Raw genomic sequence first — 21,968 nt, 5'->3', positions numbered from 1 at the left:
ACTGGATAACAACCCTACAAACTCAGTTACCAAAGGGCTTAAATCAGATCTAAAATGGGGGAAATCCAACATCAAAAAACAAAACTGCCCCGACCTTAATTACCACAAATCCCAACCCCAACTTGATAAACCTCCCAAACCGCAACCACACCACACCCTACCCTAATCACAATAAACAGAGCTAACCCCTACTGTTTAAGCTAACCAAAACCACTAAACCCCACACTGCCCACAACAAACAGACCAAAGCCCCAACCCTAACTACAAACAGACCACATCCATATCCCAAATCCTAACTCCAAATGCACCCCACTCTACCCCTAAAGCCTAACCGTAACTCTAATACAGCAAACCTAATCTCCCACCCCACCCCTAAAATCTAAGCCTAACACACCCCACCCTACTCCTAAACCCTGACCCTCACTTAACCCTACCCCTAATGCAACCCTAACCCATAACTCCAACCCCCCAGCCCTGAATCTAATCACAACTCTCCAAATGCACCCCACTCTACCCCTAAAGCCTAACCGTAACTCTAATACAGCAAACCTAATCTCCCACCCCACCCCTAAAATCTAAGCCTAACACACCCCACCCTACTCCTAAACCCTGACCCTCACTTAACCCTACCCCTAATGCAACCCTAACCCATAACTCCAACCCCCCAGCCCTGAATCTAATCACAACTCTGACCCTGGACCCTAACCCTGATGCACCCTACCCTACCCCTAAACACCTAACCCTAACCCTGATGCACCCTACCCTACCCCTAAAACATAACCCTAACCCCACCCCTAAACACCTAACCCTAACCCTGATGCACCCCAACCTAACCCCAATATAGCCCTGAACCTAACTGCGACCCTGACCCTCACCTAACCCCAACACTAACCCCAGTGCAGCAACCCTAACCCTAACCTGAACCCCCCAACCTCAATACAACATAACCCTAACACTACGTAAAATAAAGGGTAGAGTTCCAACACCAATAATAATAACTAAATACGACATAGAGGCCATAAATTGGCAAAACCCAGGAACTGATTATAACCCCAGAGGGGGATCAAAGGATTACGGATCAAGAAATTACTAAGAAGCGATCGGCAAGAAAAAGAAGCCAGGTGGTAAGGTAAAGCGTGGGCCAACCAAAAGTGGCAGGTATAAGTGACAAGAAGCTCAAGAGTTGAGTGAGAATACGAACACAAGAGGGTGTAACTACCCTCCTGCCCACACCATACAACCTAACCCTAACCCTAACCCTAACCCTAACCCTAACCCTAACCCTAACCCTAACCCTAACCCTAACCCTAACCCTAACCCTAACCCTAACCCTAACCCTAACCCTAACCCTAACCCTAACCCTAACCCTAACCCTAACTCTGACCATGGACCCTAACCCTGATGCACCCTACCCTACCCCTAAACACCTAACCCTAACCCTGATGCACCCTACCCTACCCCTAAACACCTAACCCTAACCCGGATGCACCCAACCCTACCCCTAAAACATAACCCTAACCCCACCCCACCCCTAAACACCTAACCCTAACCCTGATGCACCCCAACCTAACCCCAATATAGCCCTGAACCTAACTGCGACCCTGACCCTCACCTAACCCCAACACTAACCCCAGTGCAGCAACCCTAACCCTAACCTGAACCCCCCAACCTCAATACAACATAACCCTAACACTACGTAAAATAAAGGGTAGAGTTCCAACACCAATAATAATAACTAAATACGACATAGAGGCCATAAATTGGCAAAACCCAGGAACTGATTATAACCCCAGAGGGGGATCAAAGGATTACGGATCAAGAAATTACTAAGAAGCGATCGGCAAGAAAAAGAAGCCAGGTGGTAAGGTAAAGCGTGGGCCAACCAAAAGTGGCAGGTATAAGTGACAAGAAGCTCAAGGGTTGAGTGAGAATACGAACACAAGAGGGTGTAACTACCCTCCTGCCCACACCATACAACCTAACCCTAACCCTAACCCTAACCCTAACCCTAACCCTAACCCTAACCCTAACCCTAAGCCTAAGCCTAACCCTAACCCTAACCCTAACCCTAACCCTAACCCTAACTCTGACCCTGGACCCTAACCCTGATGCACCCTACCCTACCCCTAAACACCTAACCCTAACCCTGATGCACCCTACCCTACCCCTAAACACCTAACCCTAACCCGGATGCACCCAACCCTACCCCTAAAACATAACCCTAACCCCACCCCACCCCTAAACACCTAACCCTAACCCTGATGCACCCCAACCTAACCCCAATATAGCCCTGAACCTAACTGCGACCCTGACCCTCACCTAACCCCAACACTAACCCCAGTGCAGCAACCCTAACCCTAACCTGAACCCCCCAACCTCAATACAACATAACCCTAACACTACGTAAAATAAAGGGTAGAGTTCCAACACCAATAATAATAACTAAATACGACATAGAGGCCATAAATTGGCAAAACCCAGGAACTGATTATAACCCCAGAGGGGGATCAAAGGATTACGGATCAAGAAATTACTAAGAAGCGATCGGCAAGAAAAAGAAGCCAGGTGGTAAGGTAAAGCGTGGGCCAACCAAAAGTGGCAGGTATAAGTGACAAGAAGCTCAAGCGTTGAGTGAGAATACGAACACAAGAGGGTGTAACTACCCTCCTGCCCACACCATACAACCTAACATTCAGGAGTGACACGCTTTACATTACCACAGACAAAAAAAGATATAAATGCCAAGAAAAGAAAACCCAGAGAATATATCTTGCAAATACCTTAAATCTAAACTTGATCAGTGAGGTAGATGGTTAAATAACTTTTTGTTCCCCTTTTGCCCCCCCACAAAAAAAGCAGCAAGCAACTTATAAAAATAGGGAGCACCAAGGAGGTTTTTTTAAATTTTAAAATCTAAAATATTTAAAAGGTGCACTTAAAATAAAGCATGGCTGGAAATGTGGGTCTGACAGACATGGAACTCATCTTCCCAACCCCCCCCCCCCCACGAGGTTTGGGACAGCAATAAGGGCACAAAAGATTACATATTTTTTTAAAAAGTTGTAGTTCCCATAGACACGGTCTCTGGACATGGATGCGGGGACGGCCCCTTTAAGAGATGCCTGGTGCTGCGGGGACGGCCCCTTTAAGAGATGCCTGGTGCTGCGGGGAACGCGACAGCAGGGAGCTGCTGGATATCGACCTCAGTTTTTTTAAAAGAAACCCTTTCCCCGGGGATCTGGAGGAGTTGGGGACACGGGTGAGAATCCGATAACTTTATCTAGTCTTTAGATTTTGAGCGTTCACCGGGTGATTTTTATCTTTGAAATCGGGTTTTTTTCTCAGCGACTGAAAAGCGAGTGCCGCGTGAGGCATTCTGGGATATGGAGTTCTCTCGGGTCAAACACGAGGGCAAGACCCGTAAATAAAAGGGTTTACTTGGTCTCTCTGGGGCTGGGGGACCTTTCTTTCCCCCTCCTCTCCCCCCGGGGGGCGGGTGGCAGCGGTTACGGGAGTTTTTATGGGGAATCGGACCTTGGAAATCAAAATTTTGTTCCACGCGGCCGCTGAAAAGCGAGCGCCGCGTGAGGCATTCTGGGATATGGAGTTCTCTCGGGTCAAACACGAGGGCAACGCTCTTAAATAAAAGGGTTTACTTTGGGTTTTTGGGGCTGGGGGACCTTTCTTTCCCCATCCTCTCCCCCCCCCCCGAGGGGGGTGGGTGGCGGCGGATTCGGGAGTTTTTTTTGGGGAATCGGACCTTGGAAATCGGTTTTTTTCTGCGCGGCCGCTGAAAAGCGAGCGACGCGTGAGGAATTCTGGGAGATTGAGTTTCGTTTAACGAGCGATCGGGTTTAAAAAGGAGGAAATCGGTGGGAAGTTTAATTAATTGTTTAAAATACCCTCATAATTAAAAGGCATAGCCGGAGGTGGGGGTTTGGAGAAGTAGCTTCATGTTTTTATCTTCAAAAATGAGGTGAGGCGGACAGGTAATCAAGCCCCGGGGTCAGCAGACAGTCAGACTCCGTGGCGCCAGAATGACCTGGAGCATTAAAACAGATTCAAAGGTTAAAAAGCAATATTTTTAAAAACATTACCTCAAAAAAAATAACCCCAAACATCTAAGATAAACTAAAGGAACATTAAAACATTAGGTTAAAAAAATATAATTTAAAAATAACGAACACGTGGAGCGAAGGGGGCGGGGCCAGCCCTGCATGAGACAGGACTCATTACATACAGGACAGAAATTCTAACCAATCCCAGGTCAAGGCTAGCCTGCTTGTGGGCGGGAACAAAACTTCAGCCAACAGTAGCACACAGGGGAGGGGCCAGTCCAAGGCTCCGTACTTATAAGCAACTGTAAACAAAGTTAAAATCCTTTCTCCCTGATGAAGCTTAAGGATAAGCGAAACGTCGGAGAAAAAAAGATTCCAGGCCGGAGAACTTACTGAACGAAAGAGTTTTTGGATAGTACTGTTGCAGGCAGAGAACCATCGAAGCCAGAGAGCCACCGGAGGGGAGGTGAGACCGGTGGAAAAAGAGCCTTTCCAGGCGGGACAGCCGGCTGAGCTGGGGAGTGTTTGGAGGACGCAGTCCCAGGCAGGAGACCATCTGAGCCAGGGAGCCACCGTGGGGTGAGATTACAGTTACTAGCGGGGACCTCTATTACCAAATAGAAGCTAGTAACATCTTTTAAAACCTTTTGCACCTTTCTACACCCAGGGAATGGCTAACACTATGCGGAACACATGCAGGTTGTCTGACAACCGTACGCATATGAGGTCGGACCCTGGTACACATAGGTGTCTCCCCGTAGCCAGGGATGAATTTGCTACAACAGTGAGAATAATTTATAGAATTTTCCAGACAATCCACCATCTAATCTTCTTAAAGGGCCAGAATCAGCCCCCTAAGGGCATCTTAAAACAAGCTGATAAACTTACCTGCTTTATAAAACCGGCAAAACCGTCACAGGAAACCCTAACCAAATTGGCTTTGAATTCAGAAAATTGGGCAAAACAGACCAGACAGATTCTAATTGAGCACTATACAACAAACCTGGAAGAATTAGAAAATGAATTTGCTCAGGCTGCAGTGACAGAGCGCCTGGAAGAAATTATGACGAAAGCCACTAATTGGATTAAAAAGAGTCTTAGACATAAATTCAAAATTCAATCAATTGATGAGGCAAAGAGACATGTGGTGGGATTAGCATCACGGTTGACAGAGCAAGGGACCAGCACACAATTGAGGACAGAACAGCGGACCGGCACACGGACTAGGACGCCCCCACGCCATAGGCCAAATACCTGGGCAGCCTTGTTCCACCAGCCTGCGATCACAGCCCCCTCATGCCGCAGACGGACTGAAACCCCCCCCCCCCACCCCGTGGGCCAGCTGCCACGACTTTGTCACGCCACCGACGGACACCCCCACCCCGTGAGCCAACTGCCACAACCTCGTCAAGCCACCGACACCCCCCCCCACCCTTTGAGCCAGCTGCCATGACTTCAGCACGCCACCGGCAGACCCCCCCACTCCTTGCACCAGTTGCCACGACTTCGTCACACCACCAACACACCCCCCCACCCTTGGAGCCAGCTGCCATGACTTCGTCATGCCACCGATGGACCCCCCCACCCCTTGCACCAGTTGCCACGACTTCGTCACACCACCAACACACACCCCCACCCTTTGAGCCAGCTGCCATGACTTCGTCACGCCACCGACAGACCCCCCCACCCCGTGGGCCAGCTACCCCGACTTCATCACACCACCAGCAGACCACTGAAACCCCCCCTTCCTTGCGGTCCAGGGCAGTGACCCCCCCTTCCCCGCCATCCAGGGCGGCGACTAGCCCTACCCCACCCCACAGGCCAAGGACCAGGATTTCCAATGTGGCCATCATTAGGGACCTGGACATCACACTTGGCTCTCAAGAGCCTGAGCCACGTAGACCTCAGCACTACATGGGGAACCAACATCAGACCGTATTAAACCAAATCACTAGGGATTCCTCAGACCCAAAACAAACAGAAGGGAGAACCCCTCCTACACCAGGGACAAATCCATGCACAACATTCCTGTACCCCAAAACCAGGGTCACGTACCAACCGCTCCCACAGAGACAAAAGAAAGACTGTACCAAACCAACCATCCCAAGAAATACAGCAGTTCTAGAGCCCGAGATCAGTGTCACAAAACAACCCCTTCCACAGAAACAAAGGAGCGACCAGACCGGACAGGTAAACCCAATAGACACAGAAATGAGGACAGGAACAATGAGAGCCCAGACAGACAACACAGTAGGAGAGGCAGAAATAGCTGAAGCCGAGGTAGGGAACACAATAGGGGAGGCAGGGGTAGCAGACATAGAAACAGAAAACACACCAACAGGGGCAGAACCTGACTCTGAAGGGGAAGATGCACAGAGAGTGACGAGGCACCCCAACACCAGCCGAAAAAACATTACCTGGAAATTGGAACCCAGAAAATCCATTTTAATAATAGGAGATTCCAACCTCTCCAAGATAAAAAGATGCCCAAATCCCACCACCCAAATTGATAGCTTTCCAGGAGCTAAATTCATTCATGTCACAGCAATTCTGGACAAATTGGAACCCTGTCCGGAGACCAAAAAGGTGGTGCTCTCAGTTGGCATTAATAATCGAACGCAGAGACCACTGACTGCAACCAAGCAACTGCAGTCATTACTTAAATTGGCTAAGAGCACATTCCCAAATGCTCAGATCTGGGTGCCGGAAATTAACTTCAGTAACTTACTTCCAGAAACGGAGAGGGATACAATCAGAGGAATTAACCAGCATATAAAAAAACAGAATTACATACCAGCAATTAATGCTAGATCCTTTAAAGTGGGGGCTGACCACATCCATTGGACAGATAGCACTGCCCATAACATAATAAACCAGTGGATGAAGTCTTTAAACTAAAAAGGACATTAACCCAAGAGAAGGGTAGATTACACCTGGGAAAAACTGTTATTAATATTTCCCAACTCTTTAACCCCACAGAGGTACAGGAGAGGGTTTTAAACAAGGGCCTTACATTTGTTCCAACCCCAAAACATTGTAAAGTACAAATTCAGGAAGATCTGAAAAGGTTTTACAGGAGAGTAAAACTGACCGATTACTTTAGCGATTCAGAAACAGACAAGCAACCTTTTACACCACCATCAGAATGGACCCCACCAAACAATAAAATAGAGCCAGAAATCCTAAACTTTATTAAACAGACTCAATCACAAATTGAAAAAATCCCTAAACAGACAGACAAGCAAAACCTCACTGGAAGAGAGAGACGGGCAATCATAGAACTTAGAAACAATCTAGATATAATCATAAAACCAGCAGATAAGGGCAGTAGTATAGTGATCATGGATAGGCAACAGTATCTACTTGAAGCTCACAGACAGCTTAATAATACAGCCCACTACACGAAATTAGCAGGACCAATTTACCAGGACACACGAAAAGAGATTGGAAACATTTTAACAGAACTAAAGAAATCTAAACACTTGAATCAGAAACAAGTGGAATACCTAAGGGGGGAACAACCACAACCCAGAAAATTCTACATACTACCCAAAATACACAAGCACCCTGACACATGGACTGTACCAGGAGAAATACCACCAGGAAGACCCATTGTGTCAGACTGTGGTAGTGAATCCTACAGGATAGCAGAATACATTGACTCATTCCTAAACCCCTTATCACAGAAGCACCCTAGCTACATTAAAGACACTTACCACTTCATAGAAATAGTGAACTCACTGACCGTACCCCCGAACGCAATACTCTTTACCATGGACATTGAAAGCCTATACACAAACATAGAAACAGACAGAGGCATACAGGCAGTGGAAAATATCCTTAGAAAGTTCCCCCAACCCCACAGACCAGATGCAGCCATAATCCAGCTATTACACCTAGGACTAACAAAAAATGACTTTGAATTCCAGGAGCAATTCTACCTACAGATTAAGGGCACGGCTATGGGCAAGAAATTTGCCCCGGCCTACGCAAACATATACATGGCAGACTGGGAAAACACAGTCTTTGAAAAGTGTTCCAAGCTCCCGATGTGTTATTACAGATACCTGGATGACATATGGGGAGTCTGGACTCACACAGAAACAGAATTGCAAGAATTTGTAGGTATTCTCAACAGTCACCACCAATCTATTAAACTTAAAGTTACAACACATAGAGAAAGTGTGGATTTCCTGGACACCACAGTATTTAAATTACAACAGGAGAATAACAGCCACAAGCTAGCAACAAAGGTATTCTTTAAAGAAACAGACACACACACACTCCTGCACATAAACAGCCACCATCCAAAACATACCTTTCGGGGGCTGGTGAAGTCACAACTGACACGTTTTCACCGCATATGCACAAACGGAGAGGACTTTAGGGAAGCCACCACAACCCTATTTACTGCACTGAGACAGAGAGGTTACACAAAAAGGTTCCTCAGGCACCTTAAGTCTGATTTCCTGAGGGGACTGAATAGCCCACGGCCAAACAGAGAAGTAGCAAGACTACCACTGATAACGACATACGATACAATGACCAAACTAATACACGGAGTGATTAAAACCCAATTTGGGAAACTAAAAGAGGATGTTGACACACTTAGTCGATACCACATAACGTCGGCATACAAAAGAACTCGGAACCTTCGCGACATGCTGGTTCGGAGTAGGATAAGAAAACAGACAACCCAGAACTGCACAAACCCAAAATGTGGGACGTGTAAATACCTAATAATCCGCAAAATGATACAAAATAGACACACAGGAAAAGCAGCCCTAATTAAACAAAGAATTACATGTGAACAGCACAATGCTGTTTATGCAATTCGATGCAAACAATGCCACATCTTGTATGTGGGAGAAACAGGGAATAGTCTAAGGATGAGGCTCACAGGGCACCTCAGTGCTATTAGAACAAAGGATGTATACAAACCTACCTCCCGACACTTCATGGAGCATGGTCTTGAATCCCTGGAATTTATGGGGTTGGAGACCAACATGAACTGGACAACCTCACAAAGGAAGAGGAGGGAAAAACATTGGATAACAACCCTACAAACTCAGTTACCAAAGGGCTTAAATCAGATCTAAAATGGGGGAAATCCAACATCAAAAAACAAAACTGCCCCGACCTTAATTACCACAAATCCCAACCCCAACTTGATAAACCTCCCAAACCGCAACCACACCACACCCTACCCTAATCACAATAAACAGAGCTAACCCCTACTGTTTAAGCTAACCAAAACCACTAAACCCCACACTGCCCACAACAAACAGACCAAAGCCCCAACCCTAACTACAAACAGACCACATCCATATCCCAAATCCTAACTCCAAATGCACCCCACTCTACCCCTAAAGCCTAACCGTAACTCTAATACAGCAAACCTAATCTCCCACCCCACCCCTAAAATCTAAGCCTAACACACCCCACCCTACTCCTAAACCCTGACCCTCACTTAACCCTACCCCTAATGCAACCCTAACCCATAACTCCAACCCCCCAGCCCTGAATCTAATCACAACTCTCCAAATGCACCCCACTCTACCCCTAAAGCCTAACCGTAACTCTAATACAGCAAACCTAATCTCCCACCCCACCCCTAAAATCTAAGCCTAACACACCCCACCCTACTCCTAAACCCTGACCCTCACTTAACCCTACCCCTAATGCAACCCTAACCCATAACTCCAACCCCCCAGCCCTGAATCTAATCACAACTCTGACCCTGGACCCTAACCCTGATGCACCCTACCCTACCCCTAAACACCTAACCCTAACCCTGATGCACCCTACCCTACCCCTAAACACCTAACCCTAACCCGGATGCACCCAACCCTACCCCTAAAACATAACCCTAACCCCACCCCACCCCTAAACACCTAACCCTAACCCTGATGCACCCAACCTAACCCCAATATAGCCCTGAACCTAACTGCGACCCTGACCCTCACCTAACCCCAACACTAACCCCAGTGCAGCAACCCTAACCCTAACCTGAACCCCCCAACCTCAATACAACATAACCCTAACACTACGTAAAATAAAGGGTAGAGTTCCAACACCAATAATAATAACTAAATACGACATAGAGGCCATAAATTGGCAAAACCCAGGAACTGATTATAACCCCAGAGGGGGATCAAAGGATTACGGATCAAGAAATTACTAAGAAGCGATCGGCAAGAAAAAGAAGCCAGGTGGTAAGGTAAAGCGTGGGCCAACCAAAAGTGGCAGGTATAAGTGACAAGAAGCTCAAGCGTTGAGTGAGAATACGAACACAAGAGGGTGTAACTACCCTCCTGCCCACACCATACAACCTAACCCTAACCCTAACCCTAACCCTAACCCTAACCCTAACCCTAACCCTAACCCTAACCCTAATGCAGCTGTCAGTCCCGGATCATTCTGTGTCAGTTTCGAAGGGATGTGCTGCAAGTCCCGGATCACTCTGTGTCTGTTTAAATGGGATGTGCGTTCAGTCCAGGATCATTCTGTGTCTTTTTAAATGGGATATGCTGTCAGTCCCGGATCATTTTGTGTCTAATTAATAGGGATGTGCTGACAGTCCCGGAACATTCAATCCCTGTTTAAAAGAGATATGCTGCCGTTCCCGGATCATTCTGTGTCTGTTTAAAAGTGATGTGCTGTCAGTCCCGGATCATTCGGTGTCTGTTTAAAAGGGGTGTGCTGTCAGTCCAGGATCATTCTGTTCCTGTTTAAAATGGGTGTGCTGTCTGTCCCGGATCATTCTGTGTCTGTTTAAAAGGGATGTGCTGTCAGTCCCGGATCACTCTGTGTCTGTTTAAAAGGGATGTGCTGTCAGTCCCGGATCATTCTGTGTCTGTTTAAAAGTGATGTGCTGTCAGTCCCGGATCATTCGGTGTCTGTTTAAAAGGGGTGTGCTGTCAGTCCAGGATCATTCTGTTCCTGTTTAAAATGGGTGTGCTGTCAGTCCCGGATCATTCTGTGTCTGTTTAAAAGGGATGTGCTATCAGTCCCGGATCACTCTGTGTCTGTTTAAAAGGGATGTGCTGTCAGTCCCGGATCATTCAGTGTCTGTTTAAAAGGGATGTGCTTTCAGTCCCGGATCATTCTGTGTCTTTTTAAAAGGGATGTGCTGTCACTCCCGGATCATTCTGTGTCTGTATAAACGGGATGTGCTGTTAGTTCGTACCATTCTGTGTCCGTTTAAAAGGGATGTGCTGTCATTCCCGGATCATTCTGCGTCAGTTTAAAAGGGATGTGTTGTCAGTCCTGGATCAATCTATGTCTGTTTAAAAGGGGTTTGCTGTCAGTCCCGGATCATTCTGTGTCTGTTTAAAAGGGATGTGTTGTCAGTCCTGGATCAATCTGTGTCTGTTTAAAAGGGGTTTGCTGTCAGTCCAGGATCATTCTGTGTCTGTTTAAAAGGGATGTGCTGTCATTCCCGGATCATTCTGTCCCTGTTTAAAAGAGATGTGCTGTCGTTCCCGCATCATTCTGTGTCTGTTTAAAAGGCGTGTGCTGTCAGTCCAGGATTGTTCTGTTCCTGTTTAAAAGGGATGTGCTGTCAGTCCCGGATCATTCTGTGTCTGTTTAAAAGGCGTGTGCTGTCAGTCCAGGCTCATTCCCTTCCTGTTTAAAAGGGGTGTGCTGTCAGTCCCGGATCATTCTGTGTCTATTTAAAAGGGGTGTACTGTCTGTCCCGGATCATTCTGTGTCTATTTAGAAGGGATGTGTTGTCAGTCCCGGATCGTTCTGCGTTTGTATGAAAGGGATGTGCTGTCAGTCCCGGATCATTCAGTGTCTGTATAAAAGGGATGTGCTGTCAGTCCCGGATCATTCTGTGTCTGTATAAAAGGGATGTGCTGTCAGTCCGGACCATTCTGTGTCCGTTTAAAAGGGATATGCTGTCATTCCGGAATCATACTGTGCCTGTTTAGATGAGATGTGCTATCAGTTCCGGATCATTCTGTGTCTGTTTGAAAGGGATGTGCTGTCAGTCCCGGATCATTCTGTCTCCGTTTAAAAGGGATGTGCTGTCAGTCCCGGAACATTCTGTGTCTGTTTAAAAGGGATGTGCTGTCAGTCCAGGATCATTCTGTGTCCGTTTGAAAGGGATGTGCTGTCAATCCCGGTTCATTCTGTCCCTGATTATAAGGGGTTTGCTCTCAGTCCCGGGTCGTTCTGAGTGTTTACCGGTGGAAGAGAGATCAGACTGTGAAATATTTAAGAGCAAGGGGAGCGAGCTGGATCGTCGGGTGTGATTCATAGCTCATGTGGATGCAATACTGGGGTGGAGTTAAGTGTTAAATGTCCTGCTTGTGTACCTGGCACATCCTGTCAGATGAGCTCATGTTTCAAACCATGTAGTGGGGCCAAACACGCAACCTTGTGATCTGAAAGATAGAGAACTGACAACTGAGGCAAGCTGCCAACTGATCCACCGTCACACAGAAGGGAAATTTTCCCAGAATATTTTCAGAGAGTCCCTCCCCGTGCATCGGATTATAAATACAGCAAACTCTCTGAGTCTAGATACAGAACTTGTGAACTCCGGCCGTCTGATCCTGATTCTGAGGAACTCAGCGGAAGATGATCAAAGTCCTGCTCTTGGTATTTGGAGTCCTGGTGCTGACTCACTCCATCAATGTTCAAGGGGGGTTCAGGGAAGATCGTGATGGTTCAGGTCTGTACATTTCCCCGATCTGTCAGCAGAAAGTGATCAGATAGTTTTGTATTTTTTAATCTATTTTATTCTCTGACTGAAGCTCACGGTTTGATTGGTAAAATGAATATTATAGAGTTATAGAGTTATAGAGTTATACAGCACGGATAGAGGCCCTTCGGCCCATCGTGTCCGCGCCGGCCATCAGCCCTGTCTACTCTAATCCCATATTCCAGCATTTGGTCCGTAGCCTTGTATGCTATGGCATTTCAAGTGCTCATCCAAATGCTTCTTGAATGTTGTGAGGGTTCCTGCCTCCACAACCCTTTCAGGCAGTGAGTTCCAGACTCCAACCACCCTCTGGGTGAAAAAGTTCTTTCTCAAATCCCCTCTAAACCTCCCGCCTTTTACCTTGAATCTATGTCCCCTTGTTATAGTACCCTCAACGAAGGGAAAAAGCTCCTTAGTATCCATCCTATCTGTGCCCCTCATAATTTTGTACACCTCAATCATGTCCCCCCTCAGCCTCCTCTGCTCCAAGGAAAACAAACCCAATCTTCCCAGTCTCTCTTCATAGCTGAAGCGCTCCAGCCCTGGTAACATCCTGGTGAATCTCCTCTGCACCCTCTCCAAAGCGATCACATCCTTCCTGTAGTGTGGCGACCAGAACTGCACACAGTACTCCAGCTGTGGCCAACCAGTGTTCTATACAGCTCCATCATAACCTCCTTGCTCTTATATTCTATGCCTCGGCTAATAAAGGCAAGTATCCCATATGCCTTCTTTACCACCTTATCTACCTGTTCCGCCGCCTTCAGGGATCTGTGAACTTGCACACCAAGATCCCTCTGACCCTCTGTCTTGCCTAGGGTCCTCCCATTCATTGTGTATTCCCTTGCCTTGTTAGTCCCTCCAAAGTGCATCACCTCGCACTTTTCCGGGTTAAATTCCATTTGCCACTGTTCCGCCCATCTGACCAACCCATCTATATCGTCCTGCAGACTGAGGCTATCCTCCTCGCTATTTACCACCCTACCAATTTTTGTATCATCAGCGAACTTACTGATCATACCTTTTACATTCATATCCAAGTCATTAATGTAGACCACAAACAGCAAGGGACCCAGCACCGATCCCTGTGGTACCCCACTGGCCACAGGCTTCCAGTCACAAAAACAACCTTCGACCATCACCCTCTGCCTTCTGCCACTAAGCCAGTTTTGTATCCAAAGTGCCAAGGCACCCTGGATTCCATGGGCTCGTACCTTCTTGACCAGTCTCCTGTGCGGGACTTTGTCGAAGGCCTTACTGAAATCCATGTATACCACATCCACTGTGTTACCCTCATCCACACGCCTAGTCACCCCCTCAAAAAATTCAATCAAATTAGTCAGACATGATCTTCCCTTGACAAAGCCATGTTGACTTATTGTAAGAATGATTGAAGAATTTAACCTGAACCAGTTCCACATGTAAATCCCCCGATTGTTTAGTCGGTACCTGAGCGGGGAGTGGGAATGGTGGGTGTTGTGTGAGGATCCAAACAGACCGGGCATTAAATCACAAATTACTGGCCGGTGCTGAGTCAGCGGATCCCAGCCGGATCATTGACCTGTTTGGGAGACTCTGTAATTGGCCTCAGTACCCAGGCACTATGGAGGGGGAATCTCACAGTTCTTGCTCCCGATCAGTGCTGCCTGCTACAAAGTGTGAGAGTGTGAACGGGATCAGGAACTCCTTCAGCCCCTTTCCCCCACACTCAATGCTCAGACCCACAGATGAAGAATGGTGAATTGGGAGCGATACTGGAGGCGTCTGAGGAACCGATCCCCAGACATGAGTCAGTTTTTCACACAATGAGGGGAGGGGATTGGATCAAAATGGTTTCAAAACTGGTTTCTTTAATCCTAATAATTCTGCAGCCTTCATCGAGATCAGGATATGAGGACACTAAATAAGTGGAGGAGTCAAGCAGTGAAACTATCAATTTTCAGGAGCCGGGTGTCAGTTTACCTCAGTTGGGAGTTGAGTGACCAAGTTATGGGTTGATGTCCCACTCCAGTACATACAGCCCAGCACTGGGGGAGTGCTGCACTGTTGGAGGTGCCGTCTTTGGAATGAATCTTTAAACGGAGACCTTGTCTACCTGTTCATGGGGCAAGAAACACTTGGTGGCATTATTTGAAGAGCTGGGAGTTCTCCTGGTGTCTTGGACCAACCTCATTCTCTCAACTAACATAACCAGAAAATCCCCACACTGTCAAATCTCATTTGCTGTTTGTGGGACTTTGCTGTGAGCAATTTGGCGACAAAACAATGTCGGTATCTCAGAAATAATCCTTTGTCTGTGAAACTCTTTGGGCCCTTCTGTTGACGGGAAAGGCTCCATATAAATGTTAGATCTTTCTTTTCTTTGTCTCTAGTCTCAGATAGCGGGAATGCTGGGCTCCATTCTGTGGAAAAACTATTGGGCTGCCCTGGAGAACAAAGAGTGAGTCTCTACAGGTCGGGGAGGGGTCAGTGTGAGGTTTAATGAAGTACAAATAAGCTGAGGTTCATGTGTGGTCCAGAGTCAGTTGCAGTAACACGGACAGACTCAGCTTCATGTTTTCTCATTGTTCTCCCACCCTCTGTGTCCAGAACAGTCAATCAATTAACTCTTCATTTTTGATTTTAGGGCTCATGGATATCTGCAGCTCGCTTGAAGGAATGTGTCGAGAGGGCTCCTGTAACACAAACGAGGAGACTCTGCCGGTATTCTGCCACGATGAGTTCCATTGTTGCAGACCGATTCTCACCAGCCCGAGCTCCCCAAGTTCTCACTGAATTAAACCTTCGTTCACGGGGAGCAGGCTTTGTTTGATTGTGTCGGTCCCATATCCCCCTGACCCTGTAGTACTGCTGTCTAAATAATGGGCTGTACGGAGAAATAAAACTCACTGCATTGATCACAGCTTCATATCCGTGTCTTGTTTCACTTTAGGATCATTGTGTCCGAGGATGGGTTGTTCAGGGGTCTTATGAGGCTGCGGGAAGATGTGGGAATCGTAGGTAATGGAAAGAGGAAACCGCAGCAGGGAATCTCTGAAAGTGCTCAATAACTCATTCAGAAAGTTACTGAGATAAGACAGGTGTCCCAGAGTGTCAGCACTCTGACCGTTCAAGGTTCAAGATATCTCACTTGAACGGGCTTGTTCAGACAGAATTGGAAGGAGACACACATTGCTTGATTGCTTGATGGAACGTTGGAGAAAGAGCTTTACTCTGTATCTAACCCTGTACCTGCCCTGGGAGTGTTTGAAGGGACAGTGTAGAGGGAGCTTTACTCTGTATCTAACCCTGGACCTGCCCTGGGAGTGTTTGAAGGGACAGTGTAGAGGGAGCTTTACTCTGTGTCTAATCCTGTACCTGCTCTGGGAGTGTTTGATGGGACAGTGTAGAGAGAGCTTTACTCTGTATCTAACCCTGTACCTGCTCTGGGAGTATTTGATGGGACATTGTAGAGGGAGCTTTACTCTGCATCTAACCCTGTACCTGCCCTGGGAGTGTTTGATGGGACAGTGTAGAGGGAGCTTTACTCTGTATCTAACCCTGGACCTGCCTTGGGAGTGTTTGATGGGACAGTGTCGAGGGAGCTTTACTCTGTATCTAACCCTGTAACTGCCCTGGGAGTGTTTGCCGGGACAGTGTAGAGGGAGCTTTACTCTGTATCTAACCCTGTACCTGCGCTGGGAATGTTGGACGTGACAGTGTAGAGGGAGCTTTACTCTATATCTAACCTGTGCTGTATGTGCCCTGGGTCTGTTTGATGGGACAATGTAGAGGGAGATTGACCAGAGACCCATGTGAAGCTGACAGTATAACTCGGTGCTGCTCTGACATCAGTAACTATCTCAAAACCAGTACTTACTGAACAAAAGGTTATTGTTTTAAAGTCAGTGATTATAAAACAACAGCGCTCTTATTATAGAAGAATAAAAAAATACAATAAATATTAAACTGCATTGAGAAGCAGGAATCAAAATATCTCTGCTTCAGTCTCTCTCTCTGCCTCTGCTTTGATCCCTCGGTTTCGTTTCTCTCAATATTTCGCTCTTTGACTCATTTATCTCTCTCTCTGTTTAATCTCTTTCTGCCTCTCATCTCTCTGCCTCTGTTTATTTCTATCTCCATCTGGCTCTGCCACTCCCTGACTCGTTCTCTCTCTCTCATTCACCCTTGCTCGGTCTCTCCTTTCTTTCTCTCACTCTATCTCCACCTCTCTCTCATTCTCTCTGCCTTGTTGTCTCTCTCACTCTGCCCTTTCTCTCTTCTCTGCCTCTCGGTCCCTCTTTTTGCCTCATTCTCTTTCCCCCTCACTCCGACTGGATCGCCCCTCTCTCTTCTCTCTGCCTCATTCTCTCTCTCGCCATCTCTGCCTTTATCCTCTCTCTCTGCCTCATTCTCTCTCTCACACCTTCTCTTCTCTCTCTCTAAGCCTGACTCTCTTATTTCCCTCTGTCATTGTTTCCTGTCTCTCTGCCACTTGCTGTCCGTGTCTACCTTCTAATTTAAGATCCCTGATGTAACAGGACTATCCCAACACAAACACTTTCACACTGATCCCAGCCTGTACTCTGAACAGATTGCATGAGCTGATCTCTGCTTCTGCACCCCGAGTTCTCCAATGAGCTGCTCAGGATGTGCAAGGCCCACCAGTGGCCTGGAGTCCTGCAAGATTTCGCTGTTACTCTAGAGGGAAGCTTGCTTTTGGTCCTAACTTCTGTTACCCCTCTGCCTCCACATCGCACCCAGCGCACATTCCTCAACACCTTCCACCTTCAAGTGACATTTTTATCCATGAATTTTCCAAGTCTCTGATTTGCTGCGCTCTGTAAATCTTCTGGGCCTACGTTTTCCTTATTTTTGTCAGCCTCTCTCTGTAACTGAATCCGTTTGGTCTATTTATAAATTTACATAAATCTTCTAAATAGCTGGCAAGCAATACCTGCTATTCTGCTGACCGTATTTCCACGCACAACATAGGATAGTAACTAATGACTACAGTAAGTAATTCAGGAGAAACTTCTTCACTCAGGGTGATTAGCATGTGAAGCTTGCTCGCACAGGGAGTAGTTGAGATGAATAGCATTTAAAGAGAAGCTGGATAAATAAATGAGGGAGAAAGGATACATTGACGGGGTGAGAGTAAGAGAGGTGGGAGAAAGCTCATATGGAGCATAAACACCGGCAAAGACCGGCCTGTTTCTATGCTGTAAATTCCATGTAATTCTATGGTGAATTCTGAAAAGACGCCGTACGGCATTCGAAACAAACTTTAACAATGGAGTTACAAAACTGATTAAATTATTTGAGGAAGTGACAAGGAGGACTGATGAGGGTGGTGCAGTGGATGTTGTCTACATGGATTTTAGTAAAGCATTTGACAAGGTCCCACATGGCAGACTGGTCAGAAAGGTAAAAGCCCGTGGGATACAAGGAAATGTGATGAATTGGATCCAAAATTGGCTCAGTAACAGGAAACAAAGGGTAAAAGTCGATGGATGTCTTTGCGAATGGAAATCTGTTTCCAGTGGTGTGTCACAGGGCTCAGTGTTGGGTCCCTTGCTGTTTGTGGTATATATTAATGATTTGGACTTGACTGTAGGGGGCATGATTGGTAAATTTGCAAACGACACAAAAATTGGCCGTGTAGTTGATAGCTTTAGACTCCAAGAAGAAATCCTCTTCACTATCAATGGGTTGGTGGAGTGGGCGGAAAAGTGGCAAATGGAGTTCAACCCGGAGAAGTGTGAGGTAATGCACTTAGGGAGGGCAAACAGTAAAAGGGAATACGAGGGGTAGAAGAAGTGAGAGACCTTGGAGTTCATGTGCACAGGTCCTTGAAGGTGCATGTGCTGACAGTCCCGGATCAATCTGTCCCCGTTTAAATTGGATGCGCTGCCGTTCCCGGATCATTCTGTGTCTGTTTAAAAGGGATGTGCTGTCAGTCCCGGATCATTCGGTGTCTGTTTAAAAGGGGTGTGCTGTCAGTCCCGAATCACTCTATGTCTGTTCAAATGGAACGTGCTGTCAGTCCCGGATCATTCTGTGTCAGTTTCGAAGGGATGTGCTGCAAGTCCCGGATCACTCTGTGTCTGTTTAAATCGGATGTGCGTTCAGTCCAGTATCATTCTGTGTCTTTTTAAATGGGATGTGCTGTCAGTCCCGGATCATTCTGTGTCCAATTAATAGGGATGTGCTGACAGTCCCGGAACATTCAATCCCTGTTTAAAAGAGATATGCTGCCGTTCCCGGATCATTCTGTGTCTGTTTAAAAGTGATGTGCTGTCAGTCCCGGATCATTCGGTGTCTGTTTAAAAGGGGTGTGCTGTCAGTCCAGGATCATTCTGTTCCTGTTTAAAATGGGTGTGCTGTCAGTCCCGGATCATTCTGTGTCTGTTTAAAAGGGATGTGCTGTCAGTCCCGGATCACTCTGTGTCTGTTTAAAAGGGATGTTCTGTCAGTCCCGGATCATTCTGTGTCTGTTTAAAAGTGATGTGCTGTCAGTCCCGGATCATTCGGTGTCTGTTTAAAAGGGGTGTGCTGTCAGTCCAGGATCATTCTGTGTCTGTATAAACGGGATGTGCTGTTAGTTCGTACCATTCTGTGTCCGTTTAAAAGGGATGTGCTGTCATTCCCGGATCATTCTGCGTCAGTTTAAAAGGGATGTGTTGTCAGTCCTGGATCAATCTATGTCTGTTTAAAAGGGGTTTGCTGTCAGTCCCGGATCATTCTGTGTCTGTTTAAAAGGGATGTGTTGTCAGTCCTGGATCAATCTGTGTCTGTTTAAAAGGGGTTTGCTGTCAGTCCAGGATCATTCTGTGTCTGTTTAAAAGGGATGTGCTGTCATTCCCGGATCATTCTGTCCCTGTTTAAAAGAGATGTGCTGTCGTTCCCGCATCATTCTGTGTCTGTTTAAAAGTCGTGTGCTGTCAGTCCAGGATTGTTCTGTTCCTGTTTAAAAGGGATGTGCTGTCAGTCCCGGATCATTCTGTGTCTGTTTAAAAGGCGTGTGCTGTCAGTCCAGGCTCATTCTCTTCCTGTTTAAAAGGGATGTGCTGTCAGTCACGCATCACTCTATGTCTGTTTAAAAGGGATGTGCTGTCAGTCCCGGATCATTCTGTGTTAGTTGAAAAGGGATGTGCTGTCAGTCACGGATCATTCTGTGTCAATTTAAAAGGAGTGTGCTGTCAGTCCCGGATCATTCTGTGTCTGTTTAAAAGGGATGTGCTGTCAGTCCCGAATCACTCTATGTCTGTTCAAATGGAATGTGCTGTCAGTCCAGGATCATTCTGTGTCTGTTTTAAAGGGGTGTGCTGTCACTCCCGGATCATTCTGCGCCTGTTTAAAAGGGATGTGCTGTCAGTCCCGGATCATTCTGTGCCTGTTTAAAAGGGATGTGTTGTCATTCCTGGATCAATCTGTGTCTGTTTAAAAGGGGTTTGCTGTCAGTCCCGGATCATTCTGTGTCTGTTTAAAAGGGATGTGCTGTCATTCCCGGATCATTCTGTGTCTGTTTAAAATGCATGTGCTGTCAGTCCCGGATCATTCGGTGTCTGTTTAAAAGGGGTGTGCTGTCAGTCCCGAATCACTCTATGTCTGTTCAAATGGAACGTGCTGTCAGTCCAGGATCATTCTGTGTCTGTTTTAAAGGGGTGTGCTGTCAGTCCCGGATCATTCTGTGTCAGTTTCGAAGGGATGTGCTGCAAGTCCCGGATCACTCTGTGTCTGTTTAAAAGGGATGTGCTTTCAGTCCCGGATCATTCTGTGTCTTTTTAAAAGGGATGTGCTGTCACTCCCGGATCATTCTGTGTCTGTATAAACGGGATGTGCTGTTAGTTCGTACCATTCTGTGTCCGTTTAAAAGGGATGTGCTGTCATTCCCGGATCATTCTGCGTCAGTTTAAAAGGGATGTGTTGTCAGTCCTGGATCAATCTATGTCTGTTTAAAAGGGGTTTGCTGTCAGTCCCGGATCATTCTGTGTCTGTTTAAAAGGGATGTGTTGTCAGTCCTGGATCAATCTGTGTCTGTTTAAAAGGGGTTTGCTGTCAGTCCAGGATCATTCTGTGTCTGTTTAAAAGGGATGTGCTGTCATTCCCGGATCATTCTGTCCCTGTTTAAAAGAGATGTGCTGTCGTTCCCGCATCATTCTGTGTCTGTTTAAAAGGCGTGTGCTGTCAGTCCAGGATTGTTCTGTTCCTGTTTAAAAGGGATGTGCTGTCAGTCCCGGATCATTCTGTGTCTGTTTAAAAGGCGTGTGCTGTCAGTCCAGGCTCATTCCCTTCCTGTTTAAAAGGGGTGTGCTGTCAGTCCCGGATCATTCTGTGTCTATTTAAAAGGGGTGTACTGTCTGTCCCGGATCATTCTGTGTCTATTTAGAAGGGATGTGCTGTCAGTCCCGGATCGTTCTGCGTTTGTATGAAAGGGATGTGCTGTCAGTCCCGGATCATTCAGTGTCTGTATAAAAGGGATGTGCTGTCAGTCCCGGATCATTCTGTGTCTGTATAAAAGGGATGTGCTGTCAGTCCGGACCATTCTGTGTCCGTTTAAAAGGGATATGCTGTCATTCCGGAATCATACTGTGCCTGTTTAGATGAGATGTGCTATCAGTTCCGGATCATTCTGTGTCTGTTTGAAAGGGATGTGCTGTCAGTCCCGGATCATTCTGTCTCCGTTTAAAAGGGATGTGCTGTCAGTCCCGGAACATTCTGTGTCTGTTTAAAAGGGATGTGCTGTCAGTCCAGGATCATTCTGTGTCCGTTTGAAAGGGATGTGCTGTCAATCCCGGTTCATTCTGTCCCTGATTATAAGGGGTTTGCTCTCAGTCCCGGGTCGTTCTGAGTGTTTACCGGTGGAAGAGAGATCAGACTGTGAAATATTTAAGAGCAAGGGGAGCGAGCTGGATCGTCGGGTGTGATTCATAGCTCATGTGGATGCAATACTGGGGTGGAGTTAAGTGTTAAATGTCCTGCTTGTGTACCTGGCACATCCTGTCAGATGAGCTCATGTTTCAAACCATGTAGTGGGGCCAAACACGCAACCTTGTGATCTGAAAGATAGAGAACTGACAACTGAGGCAAGCTGCCAACTGATCCACCGTCACACAGAAGGGAAATTTTCCCAGAATATTTTCAGAGAGTCCCTCCCCGTGCATCGGATTATAAATACAGCAAACTCTCTGAGTCTAGATACAGAACTTGTGAAC

At 46.8% G+C, this 21,968-nt stretch overlaps 1 long non-coding RNA gene across 1 annotated transcript; it reads left to right on the top strand.

Annotated features, from left to right (window-relative positions):
• Nucleotides 1-4,398: 4,398 nt before the first annotated feature.
• LOC137304329 (uncharacterized) lies at nt 4,399-15,679 on the top strand. The gene is made up of 2 exons (XR_010958559.1): nt 4,399-4,637; nt 15,398-15,679. It is a non-coding gene; the product is annotated as an uncharacterized lncRNA (long non-coding RNA).
• Nucleotides 15,680-21,968: the final 6,289 nt, after the last annotated feature.

The sequence above is a fragment of the Heptranchias perlo genome, chromosome 37 (genome assembly GCF_035084215.1).
Source record: "Heptranchias perlo isolate sHepPer1 chromosome 37, sHepPer1.hap1, whole genome shotgun sequence".
Lineage (NCBI taxonomy): Eukaryota > Metazoa > Chordata > Chondrichthyes > Hexanchiformes > Hexanchidae > Heptranchias > Heptranchias perlo.
This window is presented reverse-complemented; position numbering and strand designations above follow the sequence as displayed.